Here is a 9308-nt window from a genome sequence, read left to right on the forward strand (position 1 = left end):
TGACAAAGGAATGAATGTGAGCTAGCAGGACTTTAAAGACAATATAGGATAAAATAACCTCACATGTTTGTAGATTTGACACATGTAGAATGATTTTATTATTTTATGAAAGTAAGCAAAATTTTAAAAGCTGAAATAAAAACAGCTTTCTTGCCTGGGGCTCATCCTTCTGTGTTTTTTTGTTGTTGTTGTTTGTTGTTGTTGTTGTTTTTTACTGAAAAATGTATGAAATCATGCTTAGCGTCTGGGTTTCTATCTTATATAGACTAAGTATTGTAGAATGTCCTCTGCAGGATATGGGGAAAGGGGGGAGCTCATGTAAGCAACCGTAAACACGAGGCTTGTAAGATCTTTTCCCTACAGTAGTCTAGTTGAGGATGTTCTAATATTGTAGGAAGGGAGCTCCCAAATATCCATGCTTTGGTTTCATCACGGCATAATGGGAGGCATCATTTGGAGCTAGACAAAGATGGATTTGACTCCCAGAGCCTCTGTAAACTGCTCTATCAAGTCAGACAACTGCAGAGTGCATAGATTTCTCAAACTCCAAGGTGTTTATCATGCAACTCCCTCTGGGAGATTGTTGTAAGCTGTATATATAATATCAAACACATAATGGGTAGTAGCATAGCAGACCTTCTATAGAACCTATTCATTTTAATATTTGAGGCCTCGTGAAAAAATATAAGTAGTTAAAAAACTTATCTTAGTGAATGATTATTTGGTATACCTTGGCCTCATTTCAGGAAAGTATGTAGAACACCACCACCAAAACCAAAAACATCTGATAGCCATTTGCATTCCCCTTGGTAAATGATTTTGACTATCCACTGTAGCCTATCCACTCAAACTTACAGAAATTATAATATTTTAAGTTGAAAATACGTTGCATGGCTTAATAATTCTTCTGCTCATTGATGTTTCCCTTAGCACCCATAAGAATGCTGAGAACACAAAAGGCATTCAATAAATATTTAAAAATCTTTCTTAATATGGACTCTAAAAGCAAACTGAATGGGGTTCAGTTCCTAAACCTGACATTATCTCAGGCAAACTAAACTTCACTAGGATTCCATTTCCTTATCAGTAAAACAGTAATAATAAACCTCACCTTTTAGGATCTGCTTATAAATAAGTTAAAGGACATAAAACATTCCCATAGTACTCGGGAAACAGTATATTATCAATAAGTATTAACTATTTTTATTGTACCTTTTTAACATGGTGTCACCTATCAAATATGTGTTATAAAAAATATCAGATATAGTCCCATATGTGTTTTTCTGGAAATAGAAAATAAAAAAAGAATAAAGTAAATATTAACTTTAACATGTAAATTTGATAACATACTTCCTAGTTTTCCCATGAAAACTGGTCTGTCTGAGAATATTTTCAACTATTCAAGGTGTTAGGACAGATAAGTTTTTTAGTGAACACAAGTTCGCACTTCTACAGAGAAATAACAGTATGTCTCCATCCTCTTCAGTTAATCATAATAAAAGAATTCAGAAACTTCAAAGGTGTGCATTTAACTCCAAGATGACAAACACCCTATTTGCATTTCTTCCAAGAAACAGTTCTAATTGCTCAAGGAATTTTTTTTAAGGAGTCCAGAAATGACCTCAAAATCTTTCTAGCACATTCCTGAGAGCCCACACAAAGGGCAGAACTTATTTGTTATCAGTGTCTGGCCTTACTTCTTTAATAGAGAATCTAGGGTGTGTGATTGTTTCCTATAATTTAGTTTGCTCAGAATTAAGCAGGAAAGATCTTTAGCTCACAGCCAGAATATATGCAACTTTTCTGAAACAAACTAATATTTGTTAAAATAATTCCAAATCTTTCATCTGATCTCAAGTTTTCTCTTCCTAGGTTTGCTTTATTTTTATCAGTATCAGCAGACTAGTGTAAAAACCTAAAATACCTGGCTCAAGTTTTCGATTTTAAAATGTTTGCTGACTTTTTGCATTCTATTCTTTACTCTTAGATGATCAATCACAATGACAAGCAGGGATTTTGTCATCACCTTGGAGTATTTTGTGCAATTAAACAAGAACATGAATAGCTTTGTGTACAACAGTATGCATGTTTTCTTTTTAAAGTCAATGTGAATCATCTGATTGTTCATATAACATGACTGTGTATTTTAAGGAAATAATTCATTTCCTGTTGCTTAAATTTTCCCATTCATTTTGAAAGCTGGTAAAGAAATGGTAATGACTGACTTGTTTTCTTTAAATTGAAGTTAAAATGATGACACTTGCACGTACAACTGGTTTTGAAAAATTAGCAATTCTTGGGCGCCTGGGTGGCTCAGTTGGTTAAGCGACTGCCTTCGGCTCAGGTCATGATCCTGGAGTCCTGGGATGGAGTCCCGCATCCGGCTCCCTGCTCTTCAGGGAGTCTGCTTCTCCCTCTGCCCCTCCCCCCTCTCATGTGCTCTCTCTCATTCTCTCTCTCTCAAATAAATAAATAAAAATCTTAAAAAAAAAAGAAAGAAAGAAAAATTAGCAATTCTTGTTAGTTTATTTCTACATTGATAAAGTAGAGGCAAAGAACATTTTAGTCCCACTCCAGCATTCAGTGAGTTAGTGATCTTTTCAAATTTCTCAAGCCCAAGTTATACCATCATATTTAAATTTACCGTGCTTATGGAAGAGATCTGGTTACTATGTTGAGCATACCCTTTCTCTTTTATCTTTGTTTTTTGCAAATTGACTTGTATAGGGATGTTCACAAAGTTGGAACTGCATTGTTAATTTGTTCCTACTCTGTAATGTCATCTTTGCTCACTATTCAATAACCTGGAATTTGAATTTGCACTCAAACTGTAGAACATGGCAAAATCCATCTTAATTCTCCAAAGAAATATTGTTCTCCCCAAAGTGGTATCATTTTAATGTAAATAGTTTAACCCAGTTAGTCCTTATGTTTAAGACTCTGAAGTATTAAGTGTGAAAACCTTCAAATCCAGCCTTCTATAAATTTTTATTTTATCCTGTGTCTTATAGGTCTATATTTTAAGGCTCTATCTCTTGCCCCTTTCCCCTGCATTTTTATGTAAATGCATTGCGAGCCTAATGTGTTTGTAACTATTAAATGCCATGTGTTGGTCTTCTGTGCTGTAATAAAGTACATCCATGCCTTCCGAATTTCTCTGGCAACTATCTCTATGTTCACTGTCTTCCAATCAGCATCTGCAAATGTAACCACTTAAATCTGATCTCACTGTCTGAATCAGTTATTCAGATAAAAGGCAGCCAAGATCTAAGCCCTGCTCCATGTGGGACCCTCTTAATACTTCCCCCCCAGAGTGGACATGGTTCCTCTTACTAGGAGTGTCTGTTTTTTGTTTCTTTCACTCATTCTTTATCTACTCACTCCCATGTCTCCTCCTGGATTCCTGCAAGCCCTGTCTTAAGCAGGAACCAATTATGCAGAATTTAACCAAAGGCTTTCTGAAATTCAAACAGTCATAACATATGTACTGTCATTCTCAACACTGCTGGTACCACTTCAGATTAGAAAGGATGTTAAATAGGCAGATATGTTTTCTGAAACTAAATTTATCATTTCTATTTTATTCCCTGGGTTAAAAAAATCACTATTTAGTCAACTTATTATTTTTAAAATTTTAGCTATTAAATATACAGTTATGCTGCATTATCATTAAAAAAATATTCTTGTTTCCAGAAACATGGCTTGATTGATTAGTTTTCTTTGAATTACCTTTAAGCCAATGGACTATTCTGTCTATTTTCTGTCGAAGTGAAATGGTGGTAGCAGTATGCAACCAAAATACAAACATTTAAAGCCCTGATATAGGTTTATGTGTTTACAGAAATACATAGGTTTTATATGTGGCTGCCCTTAGAAATAAGCCAGAGAAGTGTTAATACGTGCTCTTTCAAGCTGCATGTTATGAAACTCATTCTATGCAGACACCTCATTATTCTATGTCTATGAAAGCATGGCTACAGTTTATTTCATTCTTCAATAACTTAGTAAGCCTTTATGATGACTAAGTTTTCTTAGTTTGAGTTAGAGTCAAGTGTTACCAAGGCAAAAATGGTAAAATGAGCTTGTTTTGGCTTTGGGTGTTCAATTCCCCATCTATTGACTAAGACCTGTTGGTGAGCTGTTGGCATGTGCTTTATAACCTTTGTAAACAGTGTCATATATATTTTTATTTTCACAGCGTCTTCTCAGGTAGGTGTGAATAGTTCTATTTTTTCAAATGAGAAAATTGAGATTTAGGAAACTTTTGGTAATCGACATAATGTCCCATAGCCAAATTATTAGAGCTTGCATTCAAACACCAGAATCATCTGCATCTGAACTGTATTCCTAGCCACTGAATACATGTTGCTTCAGAAAATGTATATATTTACATGGAGATATAGACAAAAACAAATGACCTCAAAAAAGGAATCTCATTCAGGAACCCCAGATTAGGAACTTCTCTTCTAAATTAAAGAGGAAGTGAAGGAAATCTTGCAATTTTTTTCTGGGTGGGCCACCACTTTTTACTGGGAAGGGAATGGACCTCAGAAATCAGGAGAGAAACTCTAGCTTACAATTTATCATTGTTTTTGGCTAGACAATTTTTTCTTAGGCCAGATAGTAAATATTTGGGGGTTTGTAACACCTGATATGGTTTCTATTGCAACTATTTACATAGCTGTAGGCAAAAACAGCCATAGACAAGAGTAAATGAGTGGGCATGGCCAGATTTGATCTGTGGGAGCTCCCACTGCTAACCCTTCAGAGAGAGCACACAACAAGCTGTATTTTATAGAAACCTGGGTTTTGTAATGAGGATATAGGAAGAGGCACAGAAGGAAGTCATGATTTTTAAGCTTATCCTACTCTGGTATAGTCTCTCAATAATTATTCATTAATATGTTTTACCAAGAAAAAAAAGCCTCTCAAAAGAGCTCTGTTACTATCAGTAGAGACCAGGCCACAAAAACTAGCTTTTTACTGTAATAATGAAAATAGGTATCAGTTATTGGCTATTTGGGAGGAAAAGGGCATGGTGAACTTGGCTGAATATAGAGCTTCTAATGTACTAACAGTATAACAGTTGGTGTGGGAACTTGGTAGTGACATTTCTGGAAGAAATTAGACACAGTTGCAAGACTCATTATTAGATTTTTGGAAGGGTAACATGAATGTGATGTTCAAGGAAAGGATTCCACATGGAGATGTGGAAAGTTTAGTGGAAATATTAGAAATTAGACTGTAAAATGATGTTTGACATCAGGGCTTTAAAATGACCAAAATGCAGGCAGATGGAAAAAAAAAAAAAAGTTGACATAAGACCTGGGACATAAAACAATAAGTTAAGAATAGTAACAATTAACAAAAAAAAAAAATTAACATTAAAGTGCTGTTATAGAAATAATGTACATTTTGGGTAATTCATTTCAAATGAAGCAATTTAGAAAAAAATGCATGCATTTTGTCTTTTCCAGCTCAAGATATAGGTCAAGAATGGAGTACTTGAAGGTGAGAGAAGAGGACCGATAGGATTATGTTGCATGAAATTTACACATAAAAAAATTGTTCATGTGATTAAATTATTACAAAACAGCAATATCTTATTACTTCACTTTATCATGTCTCTCCATTTCCATGGCTTCTTCCTCTCTTCATCTAGTCAGACTTTCAGTGCAACTAAGTGTTGGTCAAATGGTTATGAACACCTTATAAACTTCTCATTAGACTTAATTAGCCACCACCAAAATTATGAGTATTTCCAGGGCAGCTTCTGTATTGTATGGACCCATAAAGCAGGAAGGGGACCTTATTCCTGATGTCTGTCTGGTCTGACATTTCTACACAAAAAAAATTTATAATTATTATTTCTTGTGGGGGCTTGGATTTATGACAACATATAGATGTTTTCATTTCACCTAGAGAAAAAAAAATCTGCTATATAGTATCGAAGATAGAACTTAATTGAAGTCATCAGATGATGATAGAGAAACAATGCTGTACTTCAGATGACTTAAGTATAGCTTTGTCCCTGCCACCGCCCCCTCCCCAGTACCCTGTGGATTTCTTCCTTGGCCTTTCTCCTCTTTGAAGTCAGTGGGAGCTCTGAGCTTAGAAAAGTCACCCAGAGTACAGAGGGGCACAAGGACAAGGCTGTTTGACTTTCTGCCCTTGCAAGGATCATGGGGTGGATGAATTAGTAAGCAGAAAGGAAAAAAAAAAAAAAAAAATCCTAACCTTGGTCCAAATGCAAAGCAAGCATTTCTCTTTCTCTTTTTTTGAAGTTCAATTTTGTTTCCTTTCCTTTTTAATTTTTTTTTTTATTTTGTATTTTTACCTTTGCCCTTCCTGTTTCCAACAGGGGTTGGAAGTACTTAAAACTCTTCAGAAAGTATGCTCTGTTGATATTTCTCACGGAGACTGGAGCAGAAAGTATGACTTATGAACCTCTACTGCTTTGATGCACTCACTAACTGGGAGAGCAAAGCATGACTGTATCAGGCTTGCATTAGCTCTCACGGGACTGCCAAGATCCACGAGTCCTTGACGGCAATTTCAAAAGATGAATAACCAAGCAGACCCCAGTGTGCTTTAGCACTAATAATGAGTAGAGGGCATTATCCATGCTTTTCTTAAAGCAGAGATATTTAATGTTCTCATTTAATTGTGTATGATTTTCAAAAGTATCATTTATTAAAATATTTTGAATCCTTAAAAAATATATTTTATAAACTCTTACCATAATGGCCCTTCACTACATTTTTAATAAGCTGTTAATACTTATTAAACATACAATTGCTATCTCATTAATATAAAAATTGACACCAATTGGAGACACTTAATATATTACTACTTTGGCTAGTTAATATCAACCTCTCCCATACTTGCCAATAAATGAATAAAAAATTTAATTACTGTACATTAAAATTTTCTGGGTAGTTTACTTTTATTGCATTATTGGATTTGCTTTCTCTTTTAATCTTCCTTGACTTTTCCTGAGCCTACATCAGTTCACCTGGTAACTTTTCAATCACATAAGACCAAGACATTTTCCTTGGCTCTACAGTTGAAGAATTGCCTGATGTACAGTGAACTGATAGATGGGTTTTGACAGCAACCAACTGAATTTATTTTAGTTCAGTAGATGTTAATTGAATACTGTTCACATGTAAGAAACTATATTAAACATTATAGGGGATAGAGAAAGAGGCCGCAGGGTGCCCAACTATTCTGGTTTGCCCAGAACTGAGGGGTGTCTGGGTAACAGATTTCTAGTGCATCAACTGGGAAAGTCCCAGGCAAATGAGGACAAGTGTTTTGCCCTAACTGTGGTTCTGTTCTTGGAAGCTTACCTCAAGGACACAAGAACGACAAATAAAGAACATACACCATCACAGCAACTTTTATAAAATGTCCTGGCAATACAAGTAAGTACATATAACTTCCGAATAAGTGACAAGAAAATGCTGCTACAGTAGTTTTGTCTAATTTGATAATAATTAGCATGATTTTGGCTTTATCTTGCTTTAACGCAAAACCTCATAGAACACATGATAATTACTGTATAATTCTGAGAATTCTGAAATGCTAAATAATTCAAAAAGCTGCACTAAATTCTCCTTAACTGTATTTTTGTGGTGCTAGAAAATTATAAACATTGAGATAACTTGAGTTGTAACTTCACTGGCTAGCACTTTCTGTTGTTCAGAGCATTTTCTGATGTAATCCTGCTGGTACTGCTGTCTACTACACATGAATTAATTTATCCAACAACAACTCCATAAGGTATTTCCATCTTACAGATGGAAGTACTGAGGCTTAGGGAAGGTTAAGTAGCTTGCCCAAGGTCAGAAGTGTAAATCATCGCCAGGATTGAATGTGAGCAATCTAGCTTGAAAGCCTAAGTTCTTAACCATAATTATGACCTGCCTCCTTGCATGCAGCACTTGATTTGACATTATAGTAAATATTACTCAATTGAAACGGAACTTAATAATCAAGAGGGTTACCTTATAGCTAGAACAGCAAGCTCGTTTCAGGCTTGAACTAGCTTTCCTAAATTTTAGCCTAATCTTTTTTCCATTACATCATAGTATCTCTGAAAAAAAAAAAAAAGTTTACTTTTTCTCATATCTAGCATAATGTCAGCCCATCTAATAGTATTTCATTTATTAATTCACTAAATTATAGACAAAGTGGTATTGGGGAAATCAAAGGAATGTTATAAATCATCACTTTCTTGGCATTTATAATCTAGCAGGGAGGGGAAGTATGTGTTTTATTTTGTATTCTTTTATTATATTTTCAATTAGCAATAATCGCGCCTCGGATAAACCTCATTGGCTACGATACTGCCACTGTGCAAAGCTTCTCCTTTTATTATATTTTAAAAGCTGTGGTATTCATATATGGATGTTAGTTTCATTTGAACAAGGGAAAAAAAGGGGGGGCGCTCTGCTCTGGGTGAAGCAGGTAAGCAAGATTTAGAACTTCAGCTACTTGATGTCCCACCCCCTGCATCATCCAGGAGGAGAGACTACCCAGATTTCTGACCGGCATGCCTTAGGAACCATTGCCATAAATTCTAGGGCAAGGGCGTCTGTGGCCACATTTCAGTGAAATAACAGATATCTCACAGATATGGTGAGATTTGATTTTGGTCTTAAAGCATAAGTGACATGGCACCAATTCTACACACAGAGTCATTTTAACGTGTGGGGGTGGCCAACAAGATAAGCCATTTAATAAAATCAGGGCATTTGCACTGAGAAAGAATAAAAAAAAAAAAGATGATATGAGATTATAAAAGGCTTGCATGTGCCATCATGCCTTACAAATATCCTGTAAGAGAGGATGGTAGCTAAAAACAGGTGTATTAAGGGAGGAAGCTGAGTCCTTGGAACAGGCTTCGCACACGTGAAATCTCGCTCTCATGGGGATGTAAATGACCACCACACTTCAAATTTTCTCATAGCTTCAGGATAAATGACATTGGAAGGGCCCTTGAACTGTTAGAAAAATAAAACTTTCAGTCAGACCTAAGATTTATAATCTTAAAGAATTATAGAGTACTACTTCATAAACCTAGATGAGAATTCACTTAAAATATAAGAAGACAAAATAATATAAAATCTCATTAAATGATATGGCTTATTGGTCATATTTTCAGACTTCTACATGCTGTTAGAAGTAGGTAATGATGTGGCATGGCTATCTGTATCCTGACTAGTCCCTTGGTTAAGTTACAAATTGAGAATTTAGCCAATCAGGGTCAATATTGTAATTTCGTTTTTAAATGTGCTGAGTAA

The 9308-nt window shown here is 35.3% G+C and overlaps 1 pseudogene; it reads right to left on the reverse strand.

The window, feature by feature from the left end:
• Positions 1–8287: 8287 nt before the first annotated feature.
• LOC123862800 (U4 spliceosomal RNA) lies at positions 8288–8369 on the reverse strand (annotated as a pseudogene).
• Between the last annotated feature and the right edge of the window lie 939 nt (positions 8370–9308).

This window comes from Mirounga angustirostris, unplaced genomic scaffold, assembly GCF_029215605.1.
Source record: "Mirounga angustirostris isolate CCGP_5_RB_7025 unplaced genomic scaffold, mMirAng1.0.hap1 SCAF_9, whole genome shotgun sequence".
NCBI classification, from domain to species: Eukaryota; Metazoa; Chordata; class Mammalia; order Carnivora; family Phocidae; genus Mirounga; species Mirounga angustirostris.